Source organism: Ictidomys tridecemlineatus, chromosome 15, assembly GCF_052094955.1.
Source record: "Ictidomys tridecemlineatus isolate mIctTri1 chromosome 15, mIctTri1.hap1, whole genome shotgun sequence".
NCBI lineage: Eukaryota > Metazoa > Chordata > Mammalia > Rodentia > Sciuridae > Ictidomys > Ictidomys tridecemlineatus.
The window spans coordinates 17,967,250-17,981,889 of record NC_135491.1 but is presented as its reverse complement, the minus strand read 5'-3'; the positions used below and the strand labels follow the sequence as shown (position 1 = coordinate 17,981,889).

General features: G+C 41.6%; 1 protein-coding gene and 1 pseudogene across 1 annotated transcript in view; one reads left to right on the top strand and one right to left on the bottom strand.

Annotated features, from left to right (window-relative positions):
- Znf30 (zinc finger protein 30) overlaps positions 1–14,640 on the top strand; it is a 109,264-nt gene that overhangs the window by 72,752 nt on the left and 21,872 nt on the right.
- LOC144370972 (histo-blood group ABO system transferase 1-like) lies at positions 3,889–14,518 on the bottom strand (annotated as a pseudogene).

Below are 14,640 nucleotides of genomic sequence, written 5' to 3'. Positions count from 1 at the left end.
TGACTGGAAAATTCCAGTCCTGCCAAGAGTCCACAGGTCCCACTTATTAATGTTTTAATTTCTATGATTGACTAGCTTACATGATGATAAGCAAGTCACTGAGTTTTGGGTTGGGTTTTGTGCTTATATTCTTTTTGGATAGACCAGGAAGCTGCTCTCCTCCCGTAGAGCTTGATTCTCTGTGGTGGGTCACAGTCCCTGGCCAGGTAAATAAAGCTCTCTTTTGATTTGAATTCAGACTTGGAGTGCTTTCTGAGGCGTCTCCTCATAACAGAATGACTTCCCAAAAGCTATCTAAGGATGGGACAGTAGTTGAAGTGTTCACAGTTAGAGCATGTGTGCAAAGGGAGTACATAAACCCTGAGATAAATGTTTGAGATGTATATATTAATAATTGTTATGTCTTGTTGGTGTATGGTTCCCTTGAGCAGTATGTGGTGTCTTTCTTTATCCCTTTTGATTAACTTTGGCTTGAAGTCTACTTTATTTTCTATGAGTATGGATACTCCTGCTTGCTTCCGAGGTCCATGTGAGTGGTATGACTTTTCCCAACATTTCACCTTCAGTCTGTGTATGTCTTTTCCTGTCAGATGAGTCTCCTGTAGGCAGCATATTGTTGGATCTGTTTTTTAAATCCAGTCTACTAGTCTATGTCTTTTGATTGGTGAGTTTAAGCCATTAACATTTAGGGTTACTATCGAGATATGGCTTGTATTTCCAGCCATATTTGTTTATTTTTGTTATTTAACTTGACTTGATTTTCCTCTTTGATTAGTTTTTCCTTTAGTGTACTACCTCCCACTATTGGTTTTCATTGTTATTTTTCATTTCCTCTTCATGAGATGTTTTGCCAAGGATGTTTTGAAGTGCCGGTTTTCTAGCTGCAAATTCTTTTAACTTTTATTTATCATGGAAGGTTTTTATTTCATCTTCAAACCTGAAGCTTAATTTTGCTGGATATAAGATTCTTGGTTGGAACCCATTATCTTTCAGCACTTGAAATATGTTGTTCCAGGATCTTCTAGCTTTCAGAGTCTGTGTTGAAAGATCAGCCATTAACTAATTGGTTTACACCTAAATGTAATCTTCTTCCTTTCTCTTGTGGCTTTTAAAATTCTCTCCTTGTTCTGTTTGCTGGGCATTTTCATTATAATGTGCTTGGTGATTTTGCACATTTGGCGTCCTATAGGCTTCTAGGATTTGAATTTCCATTTCATTCTTCATGTCTGGAAAGTTTTCTAATATTATTTCATTGAACAGATTGCTCATTTCTTTGGTTTAGATCCCTATACCTTCCTCTATCCCAATAGCTCTTAAATTTGGTCTCTCTTTATGCTATCCCATATTTCTTGGATGTTCTGCTCATGGTTTCTTATCAGACTCGCTGTGCTGTCTACATTCTTTTCGAGATGAAATACTTTGTCTTCGTTGTCTGATGTTCTATCTTCTAAGTGGTCTACTCTGCTTGTGATACTCTCATTGGAGTTTTTAAAATTTGGTTTATCATTTCTTTCATTTCTAGGATTTCTGTTTGTTTTTTTTTGTATCACCTCTATCTCCCTGTAGAATTCATCTTTTCTTCTTGGATTTTTTTTATGTAATTCATTGTCAAAGTGATCTTTCATTGTCTGCATTTGTTGTCTAATGTCTTCCTTGAGACTCCAGAACATCTAAACTATGTATATCCTGAAATCTTTATCTGACATTCCTTCTGCTATAGAAGTTACCTCTTCTAATGTTGTATTGTCTTGTATTGTTTGTGCTCCTTTCTTTCCTTGTCTTTTCATGTTGCTCACGTTTCTTTCCAGCTTTGTGTGACAGTTGTGTTATTGTTTTCCCCCTAGAATGTAATGCATTCCACTATTGTCATGTATGCAATAAATAAATAAATAAAAGGTTTGAGACAAGAGGAAAGTTGTTAGAGTCTGGATCTTAAATGTCCCCCAAAGGCTCATGTGTTGAATGTTTGGTTCCTAGATAATGGTACTATTGGGGGGGGGTGGAAACTTTAAAAAGTGGGGCCTAGTTGGAAGAGGTGGGTCACTGTAGGTGTGCCATTGAAGGGTATATTTTGTCTCTGCCCCTTCCCTCTGCCCCCTCTGTCTTTCTTTGCTTCCTGGCTGCTGGGAGGTGAACAATCTCCTCTGCCACAAGCTTCTGCCACCATGATGTTCTTCCTCATCTCAGAACAAAAGCAATGGAGCCAGTCAACTGTGGGCTGAAACCTCTGAAACTATGGGAAAAAATAAATCTTTCTTCCTTTAAGCTGAATTTCTCAGGCCATGTCATAAGTCCCTGAGGGGCCAATGCATGAAACTCTGAGTGACGCCAAAACTGCAATGGAGACCCTGGAAGTTAAAGATGGCAGGATCATGGAATGCCTGCCAAGGAAAGCTGAAGACAAGGAGCAAAGCCAACTCAAGACAATGGCCACATGGGCTTCAGTGGGCAAGTTTTCGGCAGTGCTGTCCAAGCACTCTGGAGCTCACATCATGCCACCATGTGCCCACATGCCATACATAGAGCTGTAGGATTTAATGTTTGCCCTGCTGAGTTTTGGTCTTGCTTTGGTCCAGTCCTTCCTTGGTATTCTCTTATTCCTTCCTTTGGGAACAGGAATGTTTATCTTGTGCCACTGTGTGTTGGCTGTAAAATTAAGATAATACACTAGGCGACAGGAGGTTGGGAAATCAGCTCAATGTTCAAAAACCATGTAGTCAGCAGAGATATTGGAAGTCAGAGCCCAGAAAAACAAGATCATTAAAATCAATCCACTGAGAACAGTGACCTATCCTGCTCCAAAACCAAATTAGGGACTTTCTCAGATGATAGGAAGCAAATTCCAGTGGGTAATGGGCAAGCGCATGCATAGGCTAGTCACTAAAATACCCTACAGTAACCTCTGCCTTGTTAGCATGGTAAAAAATCACACCTCATGGTGGAGTCCAAACATGATAACGAGACACGGTTTGCATGAGAGACATGATGAGGAAAAGCACAGGTGCAACTGAAACTCACCTCTACACATGATGACATCAAGAAGACAGGGTCCCTGTGGATCCTGTAGATGGCATCAAAGCTTGTTGCATCTTTCCCCTTTGTTTGAGTCAGTCTGGGATTTCTGTCTTCTCTGTGCCATCTCCCTTGTGCTCAAGTTAAGGATAGAAAGCCTTGTTCCTGTGCTGCTCTGCCTCTGTTTGACTCTTTCTGATAGCACAAGAAACCACGGAATCAGTAACAGAGAGGTGAGGAATGAGGTCTGAGTGTTTGTCGGAGGTCAGCTGATGCACCTGCCTGTGTCTCAGGTCAGTCCTATTGATGTCACATTCAGTTCCAGTCCTGCCATGGAGTCCAGCATCCTGGCTGCACCTGGGTATGGGCCAGGTGTTTTAAGATTGTACCTGAAGATTAGGGGGTATCAAAGGTAAACACAAATTAGAGATGAATCTCCATGCAAAAAGAGTAGAGACTTCTTATTCAGGAAACCAAACAATAGAGCAGGGTGCAAACCCAAGGGGAGAGGGAGTGCAGGCCCTGGGCAAAGGGACAAGTTTTGGAGCTCGTTAGGCTTCTTTCTTTGAAGGCCAGGCGAGGTGGTGCATGGCTGGCTGTGATCTCAGTGGTTCCGGAGGCTGAGGCAGGAAGGATGGCAAGTTCAAAGCCAGGCTCAGTTCGCTCTTTTCATCCATCTTTGGGTGGTGGAAGTTCATGAATTTGTGCCTAAACTGTGTAATGTGACCTCCCTAAATATGTGTGAGGGATGTGAGGGATGACAGGCCAGAGATCTATGGTGCTTTATATGACTAAATTCTGAGGCACTGGCAATTTTCCTCATCCATACAGATAGAAGAGGTGGACTTACAATTGTTACATAAAACTGATTTCAAATTAGGATAGCATATTAGGAGGAAGGCTAGGGCTGACCATGTTACCCTTCTCTGAACCTTTCTGGACACTTCCCTCATGAGCCCTCATAAAATGGTAACTCTTTTCCAAGACCACAAATATTGCCCGTTTTATGAAGGTGGACAAGCCCGGCTTGTTCTGAAACAATACACTTTCCTCTGCTTTCACACACATGTACTCTGGGGAGAGGACTTTGGTGGGTTTGTGGTAAAGTAGGTACTTGTTTAAGTGGCTCTCATCATGCCTTATGGCCTCGATGTGATTGGCTTGATTCATCATTGTGGCCTGGTAACAGGCTTTGGTGAGCCTATCAACCTCTGTCACAGAGCCCCCCAGAAGGCCCCTGTGTAATACAAGTCTCCTTCATCCTCTAGAATACAGGCTTGTGACTGGGGGTTGTGTTCATAGTCACAAAACCGCCTCTGGATGGGGAAGTAGCTAGGATGAAGAGGGCCAAACAAGGAGGAGAGGATTCCACACTCACAAGGTCCCTGAATTTCATGTCCATATCTGCACAGACAAGATAATTCACCTCCCTGTGGAAGCGCTCCTGAGAATAATTACTGATCATTTCCATGCAGTGCATGAAGAAGTCCTGCCAGTGGGCATAGCTTTGGACTTTGAGGATGATCATCTGCCTTTCTTCTTGGAGCAGGATTTGAGGAACATTGTTGGATTGGCCAGTGAAGACATAGTAGCTCACCCTGTGCCCCACCATGAAGTGTATCTCTGTAGTCTGCAGGAACACCTTCAAATAGTGTCTCTCTCTCTCTCTCTCTCTCTCTTATTGCAAACACAGTTAACCCAATGGTAGCATTCTGGTGTTGGAATTGCTCATTCAGCATGTCATTGTTGAAAGTTCCCTCCCACACAATGGGGGAAAATCAAGAAGTCAAAACATGGACATCTGTCCTAGAGGGTCTTAGCACATTTGGCTGTGGATATACCACTCTTGGTAATTTTATGACTCATGGATCATGACATTCTCTAACAACCGTGCTTACCCCAGCTTGCATGCTTTTAAGGTTCTGGCTCTTTGGGTTCAAGTAATCATAACCAAAAAAGTCCAAGGCAAGAGCTATTAGGAAATGAAATACCAGATGCACTAAGCAGCACGGCCAGTGTAGTGTCCTCTGCAGCTCGGCCATGACCCCACTTCAGACTGTTGCAGCCTGGATTTCTCAGATGCTGTTAGCCACCTGCTTCTCCTTGACCATCTGCTCACAGCCGCTTCTTGGGTGAGATGAGGCAGAATATGTGGATCACAAGACACCCATGCCCCCTGAGACTACCATAGTGCAAGGGGCACCTGACAGCAGTCTGGCCAGTGTCTCCCAGTGGGGCTGTCAGAACACTGGTAGATTCAGGTCTGGTTTGAGGTCATTTCCAAAAACCAGGCTGAGGACTCAGTTCACCTGCAAATAGAACTTCTGGGCCAGAGTAGAGGAGAGAAGCCAGGGCTCCTGAAACAGGCTGAGAGGCTGCTGAGCAGATGAAAGGCAGATTGTGATAAAAGCAGAAAAGGGCCTCCTCAACTAGTCAGAGGGCTCGTGCTCCGGCCTGTCCTTGAAACTAGCTTTGAAACGTTTCCATTAGCACTAAGATTTTTGGAAATCCTATAAGGTCAAGGGCAGACTGTCTTCAGTTTACATCCAGGCTGACATAGTCCATCATGTAAGAAGCCTGATCTGGGAGCCATGGTAGAAGAGACCATGGTTTTAGATCTAGGATTACTTTTCTTTATTCCCCTATTGGTCACACAAAATTTCACTGGGAATTTACTTACTAGGCCTTGCATTGTGCTTAGAATTATGTGGATAAACTTAATCTGCTCCTCAAATACACGCATGCCCTTAAGTCCTAAGCAAGAGATATTGAACAATTACTGTGTTCCTCAATAACTTGGGCTTTACCTCCCCTGGGATAATGGGGTGTGGCTCCAGGAGTAGGTGTTACCTGGTGGGGTTGAGTTACACTTACCTGTTCCTTTGTAATCCTACCCTTTTTGGGATAGAATGTTCCCTGGAACCTCCCCTTGTGTGTCCCCTATATAAGAATAAAGAATTCCAGTGGCTTTCTCTCTCTTTTTCCATGGATTCCTAAGGTCGGAGAGCCATCCCAGATTTTGAAAAGTTACTTCTGTGTCTTTGTGTGATTTCTTTGAGATTTTCTTAAGTCATTGGAACAGTCAGATTTTGGGAAGCCAGCATTAGGTCGCCAGCTAGGACAGAGGGCAACACTGTGCATTGTCTTGTTGACTCCCCAGAACAAGACTGAGCATGTATGTTAAATGATCCTCATTACACAAATGGAGAAATAGGCTCAAGGAGATAGATGATTGGAGCATGACCATATAGAAGTCAGTACGTGCCAAAGGCCAGTAGTAATCAGCCAGACCCCCAAAGTGGAATCTTGATACACAGTATTCTGATATGCTGCCTCACTTGTGTATCCTTTGGGGTTCTTTTTTTTTTTTCTAAGTCAGATTTTTTTGTCAATAGGCGCCTTAGGTTTCCAAGTCAGCTGATCCTCAGTCAGAGCCCTCAAGATAGGGAATTAATTTCAGACTTACCATATTGTCCACAAACATACATCCTCCTTCCATAGATCTAGGCACTTCTAGGAATGTACCTCCTGGAAGATGAAACCTTTGACTTAGATCTTGTCCCACTGTATGACCAAAAACATGTAAAAAGGAGTCCCACTGTAGATAGAGAGCACCTGTCTCTTGCACAGTGCAGCTGCTTTGTCAAATCTTGTTTCTGCCTCCTGCAGAGGAAGGCAGCCGGAGACATGTTTTGTTTTGTTTTTTCCTGGAATTCTGAAAACTCATTAAGGAAGTTTTGAGCATGACATGACCTTTCCCGACATGCTCAAATGAATATGTTTTGATATGAATGAATATGTTTTGATAAGTGTGCTTTAAAGCACTGTCATTTCTACCTTTGTGGCCAGGGTTGTGACATTTTCATAACCAGTTGTGGGTATGAATATTAACATGATCACCCCTGATCAATATGCCAATGTAGTAGCAAAATACCATGACAACTGCTATGGTTTGGATATGTTTGGACTGCCCCTCAAGTGTCCATTTTGATTTGTGGCTTGATTTCTAAAGTGGCTCTGTTGGAAGGTGGGGCCTAGTGGGAGGTCCTTAAGTCATTGGGGGTGTGCTCTTGGAAATTCTCTTGGAACACCTTGAGTTCTAGGGAAAGGATTGTCATAAAAGGACCAAACCTGTTCCCAGATATAATCTTATGGCTCCTATGTGTGTTCCTGCCATTGCTGTCTGTCATGAAGTGATATAGCTAAGGGATGGGCCCTCACCACAGAGCTGATGTTATTTATGCCATTTGGAATTTGAATCTCCCAAACTGTGAATTAAAAATCCTCTTTACTTCATAAGTAATCCTGCATCAGATACTTTGTAATGGTGATGAAAAGATGAGTAATACAACAATCTATCATATTGCAAATGCCAGTAAACTGAAGAATTGCTTTGGTGGGAAGATGATGTCAGAGAATAAAGAGCATACACTCAATATGATTGCGAATCTTCCTGTGTGTACCTGTGCTTCTGAGCCTCTGGTGCGTGTCTGGGGAGTCTACTCATCCCAAAGCAGTGGAGGGGAGAACTGATTGCCTTTCTCATTAAAAAAAGCCATGATCCCACAATCCCCTTCAAGGGCATGCCTGCAATAGTGTCATCCTGAGAACCAAGTCTTCCACACGCACCTTGAAACTATTGGAGGATATTCAAGATCCAAACCAGAGCACTGGGTACAATTTTATTTTATTTTTTCATGTAGAAATCCAATTTCCCCAGCACCATTTGTTGAAAGGTTGTTTTTTTTCCTGTTGAATGCTCTTTATATTCTTTTTGAAGATCATACTTGGAGCTGGGCATAGTGGCACACACCTATAATCTCAAGGGCTCAGGAGGCTGAGGAAGGAGGATCAAAAGTTAAAAGCCAACCTCAGTAACTTAGTGAGGCTCTAAGCAACTTGGAGAGACCCTGTCTCAAAATATAAAAAGGGCTGGGGATGTGGCTCAGAGGTTGGAGTGTACTGGGTTCCATCCCTGGTGTCCCCTCCCCACCAAAAAACATTTGTGGGATTACTCCCAGATTCTCAATTCTACCTCATCTGTCTATTTGTCTTTATATCAGCACCACACTCTTTCATAAGTTTGAAATTGGAATGTGTGAGACCTCCAACGTTATTTTTTTTTCCAAACCTGTTTTGGCTATTAGGGATTCCTTGAGATTTCATATGAATTTTAGAGTAATTTTTCTATTTTGGCAAAAAATGTGGTTGAGATTTTGATAGGGATGCATTGAATGGAGATATATATATTTGAATTTATGTGTTTTCTTTAAGCAAGGTTTATACATTTCACTATATGAGTCCTTTGCATCATTTAAGTATTTTTTGTTGCTATGGTAAGTAGTTGTTTTCTTATATAACACAGTGAATTTTACATTGTTAGTATTTAGTAATGCAACTGATTTTATGTTTTGATTTCATATCATGGAACTTTTTATTAGTTCATTTTAGTTAGACATAATACTAGGGTGCATTTGGATATAATTATCAAGCATGGAATATAATTTGCTCTAATCCAGTGTCCAGTCCTTCTCCTCTCTCTCCTCTCCTTTCTCCCACTGTTCCCTTACTTCTACTGATCTTTATTCTGTTTATTTATAGTTTTTAAAAAATTAGTGCTGTGGTGGTTTAGATGTGAGGTGTCCCCTAAAAGCTCAAGTGAATGCAAGACGGTTCAGAGGAGAAATGATTGGGTTGTAAGAGTCTTAACCCAATCAGTGAACTAATCCCCTGATGGGGCTGAGAACTCACCTAGCATGTGCGAGGCCCTGGGTTTGATCCTCAGGATTACACAAAAATAAAACAAAGCTTAATCTCCTGATGGGGATTAACTGTGGTAACTGACATGGTGGGGTGTGGCTGGAGGAGGTGGGAATTGGGGGCATGGCTTTGGGGGTATATATTTGTATCTGGCAAGTGGAGTCTCTCTCTGCTTCCTGATCACCATGATGTGAGCTGCTTCCCTCTGCCACACTCTTCCACCATGATGTCCTGTCTCACCTCAAGCACTGAGGAATAGAGCCAGCCTTCTGTAGATTAAGACCTCTGAAAATATCGTGAGCACTCAGATAAACTTTTCCTTCTGTGAAGTTGTTCTGGTTGGGTCTTTAAGTCACCACAGTGAAAAAGCTGACTGAAGCAAGTGCTTTGTGGAAAACCTGAAGGTGAGATTCGCTGTGGTGTATTCATGTATGGACATGGAAAAGTGAGGTCAGATTCATTCCAGGCTTCTTTCCTTTTTCCATTCCTCCTCCTTCCCCTTAATCCCTTCTTCTAATCCACAGACCTCTTTCTTCTTTTTATGGAATTCCCTCTCCACATTTTCTTTTTCCTTTCCCTCCACCCCTTATTTTGGTCCAATTTCCACAGATCAGAGAAAACCTTTGACCTTTAACTTTCTGTGTCTGGCCTATTTCACTTAGCATGATTGTCTCCACTTCTATCCATTTATTGGCAAATGCCATAATTTCATTCTTCTTTATGCTTGAGTAATACTCCATTGTTTATATATGCCACATTTTCTTTATCCATTCATTTGTTGACAGGCACCTAGGCTAATTCCATAGCATGGCTATTGTGAATTACATTGCTAAAACATTGATGTGCCTGTGTCACTGTAGTATGCTGATTTTAAGTCCTTCGGGCATATACCAAAGAATGGGATAACTGGGTCAAATGGTGGTACCATTCCAAGTTTTCTGAGGACTCTCCATCCTGCTTTCCAGAGTGGTTGCACTAATTTTCATGAAAATTTTCTGCATTTGTATATTGCTTCTAACAGGATTATTGTGTGTAGAATCATTATTTGTCATATAAGATCACACCATCTATAAGTAGCAATAAGTTTTTCTTTCCAAATTGGATGTTTTTTAAAAAAATTTTCTTTCCTAGTTGCTCTTGCTAGGATGTCCATAGTTGGCAAGAGCTGTTGTCAGTGGGCATACTTACTTTATTTTTACATTTTAGAGGAAGAGCTTTATACAATAAACATATCTGAAGAAACAAATTTCTCTAATAATGGTGACCATACAAACAAACATAAAAGCCAGTTTTAGTGCATTTTTAACTTAGAAGTCCACTTTTTAAATTTCTTACATAATATAAAGTCAAATGCATAAAATAAATTGAAAACACACATTTCAGGGCACACAATGTATAAATGTGTAACCATAAAAATAAAATAAAAGGGGGAGGAGCTATGTAGTAGATATTTATATGCCACTGGAGTTAACTTGAACTAAATTCAAACTAAATTATAAATTTAGGATGTTAAATGTAATTCCCATGTAAACCACAAGGAAATGAGACCAGAATAGAAGCAGTTCATAAAAAAAAATCAATAAACACACACACAAAAAGGCAGACATAGAGGAAAAGAAAAACAAAAGAGGTACAGGGCATACAGAAAACAAATAGAAAAATAGTAGAGCTCTTCCTTATCAGTAATCAGTTGAAATTTAAATGAATTAAACCCTTCAGTTCAGATGCAAACTGGAAGAATGGATTTAATAATTAAAAAAACCCCAAGATATAATACACACTATCTAAAAGAGACTCATTTAGATCCAAAGACACAGACTGAAATGAGAATATGGGAAAAATTACCTGATAAATATAGTAACCAAATGGGAGCTGGGGTAGCTCTACTAATGTCACCTAAATACACTCTAGTTCAAAAACTGTTATAAAAGCAAAGGAAAGACATTGAATACTGAAGAAAGAATCAGTTTATCAAGAAGATATAACAATTATAAAAAGATATTGTCTATTTCAGCCAACTCATGGGGTTTGTCTCAAGAATGCAAAGTTGAGGGCTGGGATTGTAGCTCAGTGGTCGAGTGTTTGCCCAGCCTGTGTGTGAAGCACTGGGTTCGATTCTCAGCACCACATATAAATAAATAAATAAAGATCCCTCAAAAAAATAAAGAATGCAATGTTGGTTTAAATATTCAAAAATTAATATAATACATTGAATTATCACCCTGTGCTCTATAAATATTTATTATTATAAATAATAATTTATATCTGCCCACACCAGCCTGGACAGGATCCAGGCTCACAGTAGGCCCAGGACCATCCCTCCACAGGCAGGCACCGCCAGAGTCCAGCCTCTGGCACAGGACTGCCTCTTCAGACCAGCAGACTACTGCAGAAGCCCATGCCCGGCCCAGATCCACCCACACGGACTTGCTCAGGACCCAGATCCAGGGTAGGTTCAAGTTTATCCCCCTGCCCCCACCTGGGAGCCCAAGCCTAAACCACTTCCATCTTGGGACACTGCAGTCATTGCCATAGCCTTCCCCACACAGTGGCCCCTAACATTTTGACAACAGACAGGGCCTAGAAGCAGCTGCATCTCAGAGCAGGAATCCCAAAGGGAGTGTGAAGCCCACCTTTCAGCCCCATCTCTGTAAGACATTGCTTCCATCTTGGGACACCTCAACTATTATCTTGAGTTACCTCGGCTATTGCCGCCACCACCTTTAGATGCAGTACCATACATTGAGGGACACCAGTAGGGTCTGGAAACCCAACATCAAGATGAGGTACAATCTGCATGGGTACTACAAGAATATTAGGGAAGAGACTGTAATATCTCAGATCCACACTGCAAGAAAGGAAGTCACATAGACAACATAAAAACACAAGGGAGGAAAGTGCCCGAAACAAACCAGGATACTACAATAACAGAACCCATGGACAGTGCAGTTGATGAAATATCAGAAAAGGAGTTCATAAGGTTCATAATTAAAATGATCTGTGAATTAAAGAATGACCTAAATGAGCAAAAACAGGCAAAAATCGATCACTCCAACAATGAGATAAGAGAGCAAATTCAGATAGCAAAAGATTACTTCAAGAGAGAGATAGAAACTCTGGAAAAAAACAGTCAGAAATCATTTAAGTGAAGGATACAAGAAATCAAATAAAAAACTCAATAGAAATCATCACCAACAGACTAGATCAATTGGAAGACAGAACATCAGATAACAAAGACAAAGTATACAACCTGGAAAATAAAGTTGATCACACAGTGAAGATAGTAAGAAACCATGAACAGAACATCCAAGAATTATGGGATAGTATCAAAAGACCAAATCTAAGAGTTATTGGGATAGAGGAAGGCACAGAGTTTCAAACCAAAGGAATGCACAATCTCTTCAATGAGATAATATCAGATAATTTCCCAAACATGAAGAATGAATCGGCAAATCAAATACAAGAGGCTTACAGGACACCAAGTGTACAAAATTACAACAGATGGACACTAAGGCATATTATAATGAAAATTTCTAGCATATAGAATAAGGATAGAATCCTAAAGGCCACAAGAGAAAGGAAGCAGATCACATATAGGGGGAGACCAATTTATATCTTAGCAGACTTTTCAATGCAGACCCTCAAAGCCAAGAGATCCTGAAACAACATATACCAAGCTCTGAGAGAAAATGGATGCCAACCAAGGATCTTACATCTAGCAAAACTAAGCTTTAGATTTGATGATGAAATAAAAATCTTCCATGATAAACAAAAGTTAAATGAATTTACAACTAGAAAGCCTGCACTATAGAACATCCTCAGCAAAATATTCCATGAAGAGGAAATGAAAAACAACAATGAAAATCAGCAGAGGGAGGTATTACACTAAAGGAGTATCTAATCAGAGGAGAAACCAATTCGTGTTAAATACCAAAAATAAACAAAAATGGCTGGGAATACAAATCATGTCTCAATAATAATCCTGAATGTTAATGGCCTAAACTCACCAATCAAAAGACATAGACTAGCAGATTGGATTTAAGAAAAAGACCCGACAATATGCTGCCTCCAAGAGACTCATGTCATAGAAAAAGACATCCACAGACTGAAGGTGAAGGGTTGGGAAAAATCATACCACTCACCCACCCCACTCCAAGGATCTCAGTCAACAGGCGACTTTTCATAGGTTGGGAAAAATCATACCACTCACATGTACTGCGGAAGCAAGCAGGAGTTTCCATTCTCATATCAAATAAAGTAGACTTCAAACTAAAGTCAATCAAAAAGGATAAAGAAGAATATTTCATACTGCTCAAGGGAACCATACACCAACAAGACTTAACAATTGTAAATATATATGCCCCAAACAATGGAGCATCTATGTTCATCAAACAAACTCTTCTCAAGTTCAAGAGTCAAATAGGCCAAAACGCAATAATTTTGGGTGACTTTTACACACCTCCTTCATCACTAGATAGATCTTCCAAACAAAAGCTGAACAAAGAAACTATAGAACTCAATAGTTCTGCTCCAGCTATTCTTGTTCTTGTTCTCTTTCCTACCTGAGCACAGGCAAGATGTAGGATCCCTGGCTACTGGGCAGAGTCAGGAAGCAACACCAACCTCTCATTTCTACTCCCTCCCTTCCCTATAAACATGTCCTCTTTCTGGGATGTGGGTTGCTCCCACCTCTGACTTTTGCCAGGATCTGCCTCCAGTGATCCCAGTAGCTAGGCCAGGACTTACAGGCCCTGGCTACTGAAGCCCATGCCCCCAGGCCAGATGATGAGCACCCCTGTGGTCCTTCCTGAGCAATTATGGCGGTAGGGGCAAGGGGTTGGGAGATAGGGGGTGGAGCGGCACTTGGTGCCAAATGGCTGCAGACAAGTGAGCTAAAGCTCAAAGTTTGAGAGTCTAACTGGGCTTGGCCATTGGACCTCGCCCACCCTTTGTCCTCTTCTTGTGTCCCCTATCTTTTTCATGTGTTCCAATGGTATCTCCCCTGCATCAGCTTGAACAGTGTAAGCTTTTCTTTGAAGGCGTTGGCAACCAAAACACTTCTCTGAGTTTCCCACCCCACTCCAAGGATCTCACAATCAACAGGCGACTTTTCATAGGCAACTTCATCAGCAAGCTTCATATCTGCTCCTCCTGCTACCTGGCCACTGGCCACCAGTGATCCTCTGTCTGGCTGGGGTCACCTGGTAGCTGATGGCTGCCTTATTCTGGGCCCTGGTTTGTGGGAAGCCCCCGCCTCCCCGTGAACTACTCGAGGGGTCTTTACTCGGTACTGAACCTTGGAGACTTAGGTTTTTTTCCTGGGGAACTATCCCAGCTTTCCCGCGGTATCAGACTGCCCAAGGCATTAGATCTCTGTCTTTGCTCTACTAGTGAGACAGCTCTCCTAGCTCCGGAATTGGGTGTAACCCATTGGGAACTGAACATCCCACCTCCTCCTTTTACTTGACAAAGAACATTCCATGGAAAACCATTGATGTCCCCCCCACACTATAATTAAAGCAGGGGTGGGCTCCATCTCTCTTTCCACTGTGGAAGCTGGATCCCTAAGATCAAAGAGCCATCCTGCCCCAGCTTTTCAAAATTACTTCCCATGTACTTTTCAAAATGACTTCACCATTTTCTCTCTCTTACCTTTTATTTCTTTTCAAAATTACTTCACCATTTTCTCTCTCTTACCTTCTATTTCGTAGCCAGCCCACTCCACACAGAGGGACCCCAATTCCATCGCCTGCATGGGATTTGGGTGAGACTATTGGAAGGCTGTTCCACTGTAGGCTCAGTCTTTATCACCTGGGCTTTACCTCACTGCTGTTGGTATCTGATTCAGGAGCTCGGTGCTCCTCTCGG